Raw genomic sequence first — 12259 nt, forward strand, 5'->3', positions numbered from 1 at the left:
CAGTAAACTGAAGGAAACAGCAACACCTCAACTAAATAAATAATAGATGTGGATTTGATAGCTACCTCTGGGGCTATCACAAACATCTGTTTGTGCTATTGTGTAGGTGTGTGTGAAAAATTATTCCTCTGGAAAATGTGCTTTTATTCTAAATATTTACACGTAAACTGTGTTACATTATTAGGCGCCTCATATAGCCAGAAGGATTTAAGTTCTACACTCGGTAAATTTGGGTAGCAAAACATAAATTTTGAACAGGATTCTCACACAGAGCTTGAATTTCTATTTCCCTAAGCAGTTGGTAGAAAAACAGTTGGTGTGGCTATCAGCCATAAGCACAAGGCTTTGAGACTGGTATTTTTGTTCACTGATCCCAGTGGCTGTCCTGCAAAATGCATGTTAGCTCCTGTTCTCCTTCTGTGCAGATCATGAAAGGTTTTAGGGAGGAGAGTGGGAGATTGATCTTCTTAACTTCATCAGAAATAACTGCTACTTTCCACCATGAGAGCAACAAGCACAGTTTTACTAAGGACCCACGTGAGTACTCCCCATTTTCAACCTATTGTGGCTGAGTAATGTTACAGGAACAGACTGCTTGAGGAAGTACTTGCGTTACTCCCTAAAACGTTAGGTGATACCAGAAGCTGTCTACTAGAGGTGAAATAAAACACTTTTCAAAGCAACGGGCCTTATTTGCATATCAGTCAAGGGAAAGTTAATCAAAATTAACATAACTACTTTAGATCTAACAATATTCAGACAAAGTGTGCAATTATCAGATGTTCAATATTCCTGGTTCATGATCTTTCATTTTAATTACCTCTATTACTGGAAGTTATTCTGTTTAAAGTACATTCTGATGTCAGACACTGTACATGAAACAGTTATTAAAGATCTAAAGCTGCGAGATAGCCACTAAGTGATATGAACTGTCAGGGCCTTGAAGCAGTATTTGTCCAGAAAGGACAAGGGAAATCTTATTGCAAGGAACGCCAGGACCACACTGAAGGAAATACTGATCAGAAAATGGTTTCCTTCAGACGTTTTCCTGTAAGAGTTGCAAATATAATTATTCTTTTCCAATGGCTTTCCATGTTCATGTACAAAAAATTTGTGCAGGAAGTGGTTTAAAAAGCCTTTGCATTTTAATGGCCCTTTAACTTTGAATTGAAGACGGCATGGATCTGGGATTTTTACCCTTGGTTTCATGTTTCCTCCATGGTCTGAGATAATTTCTTCACTTGCATGTCAAGTTGGTGCTATTTAACTTTCACTTTTAACTAAGCACAAGAAAACTGTCTTTATTTTAAATCTCAGTAATAGTAAAAATATGTAAACAACACTTAATGGAGGTGGGTTTTTTTCTAGGTGTTAACCTCACTGCCCAGACTAAGGAAATGCTAAGTTTGGCTAATGACATGCACCACTACTCAAACTTATAATACAAATAAGAGATAGAGTTTTTAATACCCATTCCACCTTATCGCAAGTATTGAAAATTTTAAGAATGAAAAAGGAATAGGATTATTAGTGAATTTCAAGTAAAGCCAAAGAAAAAAACATTTTGTATTCATTTGGATGATAAATTGCAGTAAATTATATTTTCCTCAGATTATTTGTCAATTGGTGTAAGAGAGATATTTATATCAGCTATCTTGTGAAAATTAAATTGCTTACATTTTAAAAGTGATTAGTATTCAGCATGGATGATGAATCTTTTTACTGTTAGTAATTCAGTAAAGTTTTTCATAAACCATATTGTCAGCAGTTTTGTTGTAATAACAGGCTGAGACACATGGTATTCTGCATTTATGAAAAAACTAAATATTTTGTCATTCCCTATTAAAAACAGCATGAGTACAGGAAGATTTTCAGCAGACAAATGCTGAAATCCTTTAAATGCTGAAATCCTTTAAATGCTGAAATCTTAAAATGCTTTCTTTTTTTCCCCTCTCACTTTCATTAGGGTGAACAGAGTAGTCATGGGGTACAATTGAAGCTACTACCACTAAACCCAGCAGCTGGATCACAGTAAAGGATTTGAATCAAAGACATCAAGATTGAGTCATGGTGAGTTGATTTTGATCACTAAGAAAATCTATAGGATTTGCAAAGGTAAGAAAAGAAGATTCTGTGGAAAAGCCAGATATAAGTAAAAATAAAAGGAAAAAAAAGAATAAGAGCACCATATCTTTCTTGAGATGGTAATAAAATTAGAGTGGTGTGGGCACTATTTTCAGTTAGTCTTGTACATCATGGCAACACACTTGCTATCTTACTGTTGAAATATTGCAGTAAAAATCAATGTTCCCTGAGTTCACAAAACTGATATCTGAAATTCCTATACCAAGGAGTCTTTTTTTGCTTCCTTAGGATAATTTACATTATGTCACATTTTAAAAGAATATTAAACAAAAGGAAATTTCATTAACTGCTTTTAATATTGGAATTGGTATATTCTAGAAAGGAAGCAAAACAAAATCAAAGTATCTCACACCTCTGCCAGAACTAAAATATATTTAACTATTTAAATCTTGGTCTATTAAATCTGGAAGAATGATCAATAAACACTGATGGTCCATCTCCACCAGTGCTGACTGTCCAGCATACTGAAAAGACAGATGACAGAGTGACTTTTCTTGATGGTTTTTCTTCAGTCTTAGAATGAATTGGCTGATGAAAATGTCCATGCAGGAGAGTGCTGTGCTGTTTAAAGAAGAGTCCAAAACAAATCTATTTTCCAGTTCTACAGTTTTTTATTGTTGCCTGTCTGTGTGCTAGCCAGAATTTCATGCTGCCAAGTCTGATTGTAGGATCAAAGTCATAATTGTATAACTTTCCCCCTCAGGAAAAGTATTGCACAAGATGTGATCTTCATTCATCGATCCCTTGTACTGAAATTGTGTGTTCTACAAAAGAAAGAAAAATTTTTAAAATAAATCAGGTCTCCAGGGAACTCACTGAAACTGTTTAACTGTTTAACTCAAAAATTTCTTCAGCTAAGTCAGAGCAGCTCATGATATTTTTCACCTGCAGATCCCAATATAATTTCAAGAAAAAAATAATTTCTATGTTGGGTCCTTAGGGAAGCAATTGCCACCAGTGAGAGTCACTCCTTTTTTTTTCCCTACTATTTCCTACTCTTAATTTCTACAGAGGGACCCAACAAGAAACTGAACAACAAACTAGCCTGAAACACCTGCACCTGCCTTGAATGGGTCTTGGCAGAGACTGTGCAGTTACTGTGTGAAAAGTACAGTGTGGTGACATGTGTCACAACTGCAGAGGCCACCCCATGGGGACATTGCCAGGGAGGCTCTGCTGCTTCTCTCCCCAGATAGCCAATGGGCAGCTTTCCCTTTCTCTTTTTGTTTTGCCTTGTGGGTTTGCTGTGCACCCCTCATCCTCCCAGCAAAAAGAAAGGAAGTTTCACCATTAGTCTGTGTGTGTAATCAGCCATGAACATTCCAATAAGTCTGTGTACATAAACCTGTGCAAGAAATAAATAAGAACACAATGTGATCACTCTTTAAAAATTTATCTTGACATTCCCTAGGACTAGTGTAACTACAACAGCTTAATGAATGCACTGGCAAGTGGTATCTTGATGTTGATATACTCTGAAGATAGCATTTTTCCTCCATGAGTTATATTGCATATCTGCTATTTTATCCAACATGTTTTATTTGTAATGTAGCTACCATGGCTAACAGCTAGGAATGCAATGGAAAAAGTGGGAAAATGGAAGAAGTATAATTGCATACAATGCCATATATCATGTATAGCTGTGGATAGCAGGGTAAACAAGCATGTGCTTCTCTCACTCTTAACTGCTACTGAGTCTAAAGAAGAATCAGATATTTGAAATACAAGCAATTCTGGGGAACAACATTAAATAAAAATTCCATGCTGCTGTTATCAAAGTGTAGTACTTAAGTGAACTGTATAAACTTGAATATTCTTTATCATGCTTTTTTTTAAAATGTACTTACTTCAGACTTCTCACTGTGGAGATGAAAACACACAAGTGCAATTAGAAAATGATTCAGTTGGAAGCAGGTGAAGTTATATGCCCCCAGAAACCAATCAGTGTTTAAAAGAAAATATAAACTAATGCATTGTTACTCTTATATTCTTTTATTACTTGCTGTTAAAATAATCATGTGCATCCAAATATTTTAAAACCTAAACGTGAATAAGTTATACTACTCAACATATACTTAGAAAATAACTCCAATGTTAACTCAGTTGATCTTTTTTTAAGCAATATACTTGATTAAAGGTAGCTCTGGGCTACCTGTGTATAATTTCCAACACAAGGAGACTGAAATACTTTCTAAACTGCAGTTCTTTCTTCGGGAGAATACATGTGGCATGTAATAAAAGAGGCCATAAGTGGAGAGACACAAAAAAGAAGAAACATCACAGGAATGCTGAAATGGTTGTTTTCATCAAACAGATTAATTTGAGCCAAACTGAAAGCAGTCTGGCAGACTTAAAATATGATCTTATCAAGAATATTTGGTGACTGTGAGTAAAAATGTAAACATCAGTCTTCAGCAGTCTCCAGCATTTTATAATGGCAGTTCAGAACTTCTGGGAGTACATATACAGAAGCTAACTGCAAGTATCCTATCACAGCTCCCTATAGTCAGTACTGCTTTCCAATAGAATGAAGAAATTTAGAATAATCCTCGTAAATTTTACTGGAAACACAGGAACATTAAGTTCTTATTACAGACATCTGGATTAGGTGCCTAAAGCTCGAATATATGAATTAGCTTTTTCTATTTCATTAATTTGCTTTGCTTGGCTTTTTTTTGTTTGGTTGATTTTTTGGAGGGGGGGTGGTTTTGGGGGGATTTTTTGGGGTTTTTGTGGGGTTTTTGTGGGGTTTGTTGGGGTTTTTGGTTTGTTTTTTTTTTTTTGGTTGGTTGGGTTGGGGTTTTTTGAGAGAGAAGGAGCTGGTGATACAAGGCAGTACAAAGAAATAGTCTTCTCATAGTTTCTATACATGAGTAATCAGGGACACTAGGAAGCCTGATACCCACATTTTTTAGCTCAGCTATATTTGTTGTCTAATCAAATTGCCTGGATGAAACATCTAAATTGATCCAACCTCTTAACTCTCAAGAAAAAAAAAATTGATTTAGAGGCCAGTAAGGATTATGTGACTTGGTTTCACCTGTTGTCTCTGCACTAGTGAAAGGAGCCACTCTAGGTATTGTTCTCTGAATCATTACAGAGCAACTGAGCATCCCTTGGTGGCCTTAGTCAAGAAGCTATGGGAGGCTCACATATGAGCTTCATAGGCATTGCTGTTCAACAGAGTTTTTGTGACAAAGCCTGAAATCTCATTAGAAGTGTCGTGTGAGAGCAGCCCAGGTTTTTATGACTGTTGTTTGGGGAATTTACCAACTGAATAGAGAGCAAGGATGCTGACATTAAATATATGAAGCAATGCTGAAAGTAGGGATTTCTACTTCAACTCCATGTATAAACTGGCATTTCTTTATCAGCGCAATGGCTAATGGCTGCCCCATCATCTCACAAGTTAGGAGTAGTTGCTCACCATCTGTGGCCCACAACATAAACCCCATTAGGAAACCACATGAGGATTAGCAGCCTCAGAATCATGCCCAGGTCTGCTGCACTGCTGCACTTGTATTTACACCCCTGCTGTGAGGGAAAGGCCTAGGTCTGTTTGAGGTGGCACACATCAGCTTACTCCACACCCCTTCTAACAGGACAAACAAATGCATTTGGGAGCAGCTTCGTGCAGATGCCATGGAAAGTCCACGTACTCTTGTGAAAACCACTGGACAGCACACAACAGCAGGAGCCTGAGGAAACAGCGTGTGAGTAGTGGCAAAGGTTTTCCCTGTACCTGTGGCATGCTGCATCTTCCTCAGTGTCCTTGTTCTAATCATAAGTGAGTCTCAGGGTGGCAAAGGAAATGGGATATGCTGCACATAATCACTGGCCACACCACATGGGGAGATTTTGAGTGATCAGCTCCTATGTCACGTGCAATTTTGCCAATCTTGAAATATGGTAAAGTACATTGTACTAACACATTTTGGAGCTTTCAAAGTACCTGCTGATTGTATTTTTTTGTGCCCCTACAGAGAGGGAACTGCCAATCTGCATGGGGCATATTGTACCCAGTTAATTTTATAGGCCACATGGAAGAGGGGCTTATGTCCTTGCTGAATAAAATTTCAATTTAAATGTAACTCTCTGCTTGTTGTCTAGAAATGTAGAGTCACATTTAATTGGCTTGCATTGATCATTTGAAACTGCTTATTAGAGTAACGCAGTGTTTTGACAAAACTGTGGCCTTCAAATAAATGGAAAGAGAGGTTGCTACTAGCAATTGTATTCAAATTTTCCATTTACCAATATATGGATTTATGAAAAGCACATCTAAAACTCCAACATTTCTTTGATTTTTTAACTATACACAAAAGTGGAGTTTCAACAAAATTAAAATGTGGAGGTTGACAGAAAAACATTAATGTTTCTTCTATATGTAGTTCTTGATCTGTGTCCCAAGGAAATACTAATGGTTTTAAACAGGGATAAGAGTAGTGCACCACAACTAGAATGGAAGTCTGCAATATCCCTTGTAGGTAGTTAAGCATTTATAAAGGTATTTGTACAGCACCAAATACAAGTAAATTAGTTTTTCTGTTTGCATAAAGGTTTTTCAAACCTGCTGACAATTGTTAGTGCAGCATTCAAGTAAAAATTGCCTTGCCAACTTATGAAGGAATTAAATATTTTGCAAAGAGCACCTGTGAAAGTGGGGAGAAAAAAAAACCCCAAACATAAAGCTAATGAAATAAGTACTGCTTGACTTGGACTTCCTTTGGCTTCATTCTCAAAACTTTGAATGAAGAGGAAAAACAAAACCTGACTGATCTGACCATTGCCACTGGTTCATCTTAGGAAAAGCTGCAATACACCTCAGCTTTGCTGAAACAAACAGGGTTTGTTGACTGTTTCCAAGGGAAGGAACCACTCCCATGAAATCACAAGCTTTGCCTCTGCTAGTGCTCAGTAACCCCTTCATCGTGCTGTCATAGCACAACCTTTATATTTAAGTCTTTGAGGTATATACAAGGGAAAAAAGACTTCTTGCTGCCTCAGTGGTCTGGTTAATAGGCATTATCAGAGCTCTTATTGTGGCAAATTCTGCTTCTAAGCAAACTTTCAATAGCTCTATTGTGACTTGATTAAACTTGTTTGTTCTATTTTTACACCAGCCTTGCCTGCTGGTTCTAAATATATTACACATTCACACCTGAAGATGCCCCTATCTTTTCTTCATCTCTTGTTCACACTTTTAATTGACAACTTTTGAACTATTGAGTAGCAATACCCACTAAGTTGCTATGTGGGCTGTGCTAAACTTTAGCTTGCAGTTTCATGTACTGAGTGGGACTTTTGATGAAAAGGACTTTAAAATTTCACACTGAAAAAATATTATGGTTTTGGGGGAGTATTATGATGTTTTCAATCTTTAAAATAAAGGAGCAGAGTTTTCCCAAACTCTCAGTGTCATCTACACAGCATCTGTGGATGAACACGATTCTACATTACAGTGTTTGTCATGCCACAAACTGTGTATGTTTACATGACAAATGACATTTCTGGCTTTTATAAACTCATTATAATCCAAATAAAGTATGCATGTCTTAGCTGTAAGGTACTCAAATTATGATCAGGCAATAAGTAATAAATACATATTCTCTGTTCTGAAATGTAACCTAGGGCTTCTGTGTGCCATCATGGTTCCAAATGGAAAGTGTACTTATGTCATTTGTGGCCATGTGGATAAATGAGAAGCATTTTACAAGTTTTAAGTCTGAAAGCAATAGCTGTAGGGAAGAGGGAATATAGCACACATATTTCTGCAGAAGTTTTCCCCAAATGAGCCCAAACTATATATGTGTAAAGCATAGTTTATATAGTGTTTCCTGTGGTCATTTATTCTACTGACTAACTACCCCCACTATTAGGAAGTCATGCATTATTTCTTGTTTGTGCTTATCTGGCTTTCAGCTCTTCGCTGCTGTTTCATATTACATCTTTCTCTGCTATATTAAATATCCCATTAGAACTCAGCAGAAGTAACTGCAGGAAAGTGCTTATGAACTATAATCAAGTTACCTTTTGAACTCTATTTTGAGAAAGTAGAGCAAGTAACTCACTAAAGATTTTATATTATATTTTAGCATGTTCTCAGCATTTTTTCCTGGTTTTTAACTTCCTTTTTCACTAATTTAAACTTATAGAAACTGTTAGGAAAGTAGGTCAAGTGTTCATGAACCTGACTGTGTGCAAAGACAATCATTAAACTCTGTAATTGGCTTAGCCGGATATCTGTTCAAGGCACCCTGGGGCCAAAGCAGTAGAAAGATGTTAAACTTGTTTACATGTACCCCAAAATGTTCTTTACCTACTTGCCTCTATTTGTTGCTCTTATGTTGGCCAGATGGTCACCTTGAACTTTGGAGTGAAAACATCCAGATAAAGAGTATTAAAAACTCTTAAATGCAATTCCAGGAAAGAGCCTTCACAAGATATGTAAAGGTAAGCACAGGCCCAATTCTATCCTTTCTTTTAAGTTATGTGTCCAACAATTTGTTGTTCCTCTTGATGTCCCTTTCTAGCTGCATCTTGGTTTTGTCCTTTGGTTATTTGATTTTGGCCAGCATGCCTGATCTATACCTTTATAGGTATAGATCACCTTCAATGATCTGGTTTAATTCGAATTTGCAGTATGGTTCTTTCCTGCACTAGGAATTAAAAACTACTGGTTAAACCTATCTGTTTTCTTCATTACTCTGCCTTTCTTCCCCCCAGAATAGTTCTGTTTACACTTTTATTCTAAATACTGCACCGCTAAGGAGCTGCCAGATTTCCTCAGGGTTTTTTTAGATCAGTATCCCAGAAGACTTCACCTATGAAACCTCTGATTTATGAAGTCTGCTTTTTGAAGCCTGCTATTTTTGGTTTTTTTATACTGCACCAGCTTTTTGAGCCAAAGCTTTCCTGCAGCTGTATTTTGTCCAAACATGTCAAAAGTTTCAGACCGTTTTGGGGTTTGTTATACCACATGCTATAAAGAAGAAATAAAAATCATGTACATGCAATAAGCATGCAGGGAATAATGACTGCCTCGAGGTGGCAGCTTTTCAAAGGACTTTGTGATATTTTTTATTTCATCTCAGGAGGAAATAAACAGGAGAGGAGAATTCTCCCCAAAGAAAAAATTTGTGCACCATTGCAGCCAAGATGCAACATTTTTAAAGTGCGTGTGGTAATACACACAGCTAAAACCACATGACCAAAATGGGAATCTTATGCCAAAAGAAACATCAAATTCATTTAAAGCAAATAAAAAAAAAATCAGAAATTTTTGGAGAATTGCCTGCCTCACCTTGGTTTTCCATGACTTTCCATGATCAGGCCACGAAGAAAACCTCTGAGAAAAATCTTGTGACTTGCTTATTTTTAGTAAAAATTACTCAGACATATCTTGCTTGATGATAAGATGTCCTAAGAAGGATTTGATCTGCAACACTTGTCAAAGGGACTCTACAGAAAGAGAACGAGCAGATAGCTCAAAGTGTAACTATTGTTGGTTGCAGCAGTATTAAAATCTGGCTGTCTGATTTCAAAACCAGGTGATGGTGTTTGCATGGATCCCACCATGGGTTTAGATTGCAGGTTACAAATGCTTCTTTAAAAAGGTACAAATTTCCCAGCTTGTTCTGGAAGGACACCAGAGTACCTCTAGCTGTGCTCACTGTGGATGGTCTGCATGTAGAATGCCTTCTGCTTTGGGGTTTTGGATTATACTCTCTATTATTGGAATGCAACTATTTAAGCTAAAGCTACTTCAGCACAAGTTATTAATTCATCTTTTATAACAGAAAATTCAAAGGCTTTATCTATTCATAGAGAAATAGAGACCTAGAGGAAGACAATACTACTAGACATCTAAATGATGCCTGGATAAAGCATGAGAAATACAACGATTGTTTCTTCTTAGAATTCTACCCATCAGTTCCTATTTATTTGTTTTAACATTCTGGGCAATTACAAAATCAGAAAAGGAATAATAACTAATAATCTGTTTTTCCTCAGAGATCTGACGATTAAAGCTGACGGCTAGAAATGTAGATAATCAAAACACAAGCATTGAATTGTGTGAGATCAAAACCTTTATATGTGCACCACATCTTTTAAGCAAGCAATAAAGGCTGAAGCTAAAAACTGTACCAGCTTTTTGAAATCCCAGAGCATCTATAGGAGTAAAATTCATTGCTAAATTGCTGCTTTCAGGCCACTGGAGACACAGTTCATTATCTGCAACTTTTATTTCACTTTACTTCAGCAGAATGTAGAAACTAGGTATTCATCTGCCTGGGCCCTCTGAAGACTTAATTTCAGAGCACACCTGTAGGACAAAATGGAGTCAGACTCCATACAGAACATAATGATGGCCCCTGCTGTTTCCTTTAATATGAGCATATGTCAGCACCAAGCAGCACTGGTTGTGTTGCCTCCTTTCATGTCAGAGCCCGACGTTTAAGGCTTTTGAGCCAGGTGAGAAAAATTTCATTCAATGCTTTCATGTTTGTGAAGAGTACACAAGGGATCAAGGGTAACAGAGCTGTTTCTTTTAATGAAGCTACACTCCTGAACAAAAAATAGTCCCAGACTCAGCCAGAAAGAGAGCACAAAACACTGTATGCCACTACAATTCTAGCTGCTCAAGCACTTGTCTAGAATTTTTGTTGTATTATCCCTATCACAGAAATATTTCCTAAAATTAACATAGAAATCATCCTGGAATAAAATACAAAACCAGGCTAAATCCATTCTTTGACGTTTTCTTACTCTTCATTAAGATTATACTTTATATTCTCAATTATATTAGAAAATTCAAGATAATTGGAAATAAATACCATCAAGGGGAAAAATTACTTTTATAGTGTTAGTCAGCCAGACACTTGGGGAAAACACCAAATATTGTTACTTGAAATGTAAAACTGTTGCTTAGTCTTGCAAACCTGTAAATTTCAGCTGTGTTTCAAAACAAAATCGGAAAACAGAGTAAGAAAAAAATCCCTGGAGGTCATAGCTTCCTATGGTTTAACCATACATTCTGCATGGCTACTTTGGAAAGGTTTTCTCCATTTGTATTACTCCCAGGGCTTTAGAACTGTATGCTTAATATTGAAATCAATTTCTCATTTTGGTTCAAGCTGCTCTTAGAAATATGGATTTTTTTTTTCATGCGCAGTTTAGTTGAAGGAAAGGAGGAAAAGCTCACCTAAATAAAAAAACCTCTGCTAATATAAGCTCCTTCACAACAGGCTATCAGCTGTCCCCAAACCTAACATCTTTGCTAGTTCTGTCAAGCAATTTTCATTTTATACTTCTCAAAAGCTGCAGTATTAGATACAGATAAATGTTATACTTAGTAGCTGTTTGATCCAATGTGTATCCGTGTAAAACAATCTAAATAGTACCCCAAACAATGAACTTAATGCCCCAGTGAATTTAGCTCCTGAATATTTACCAGCATTAGGAGAATGTTATAACACTGATCACTTGTAATTATATAGCAGTGACCTTGGGATTTCTGAATTTCACAGCTCTCTTCTGCTCTCTCTGTTCTGTTTTTTGTAGGCTGTTTCAGAAATACAAAATTAGACTTCTAAATTAAGGCATTACATAAAGGCACTGGATTGGAAACCATACCTACTTCATAAATTCTGGGTTCATTCTAGAGAATTTACTTTCTTCACAACAGTGCAGTGGCAAACTCTGGGTTTGGATAGTCCTACACATAATGTCTGAAATGCATTCTTCATTTCAGTGGTTCCCACTTTTGATAGTGTCTTCTTACATTACATATTTGCCCTTTAATAAGCCCTGCTTCCTTATACTGTAACTCTCATCCTCTTCCTCCTCACTTCTTAGGAGTTTTGGGCAATTTATTGCTTTGGGGGGGATTTTTTTTGTTCACTTTAACATATGTTTATCCTACATGTCTAATTAGCTGTTCCTTTTCTTGATTTTGGGTTAAATATTTCCTCAGTTCAGCTTTTCCCTTGAAGGGAGCATTGTGGGTTCACATGTAAAGGCATTGATGAGTAAGCAAACTGTAAACAGTTCGGAAGTCTCTTGGTGTCCACTGAGGGTAATTTCTTAATCCAGGTGGTAGACAGCCCAGATG

General features: G+C 36.7%; 1 long non-coding RNA gene across 1 annotated transcript; it reads left to right on the plus strand.

Annotated features, from left to right (window-relative positions):
* Positions 1-1972: 1972 nt before the first annotated feature.
* Positions 1973-8587, plus strand: LOC125326758. The gene is made up of 3 exons (XR_007203981.1): positions 1973-2070; positions 5748-5858; positions 8501-8587. It is a non-coding gene; the product is annotated as an uncharacterized LOC125326758 (long non-coding RNA).
* The last annotated feature ends 3672 nt before the right edge of the window (positions 8588-12259 follow it).

This window comes from Corvus hawaiiensis, chromosome 5 (assembly GCF_020740725.1).
Source record: "Corvus hawaiiensis isolate bCorHaw1 chromosome 5, bCorHaw1.pri.cur, whole genome shotgun sequence".
Classification (NCBI taxonomy): Eukaryota; Metazoa; Chordata; class Aves; order Passeriformes; family Corvidae; genus Corvus; species Corvus hawaiiensis.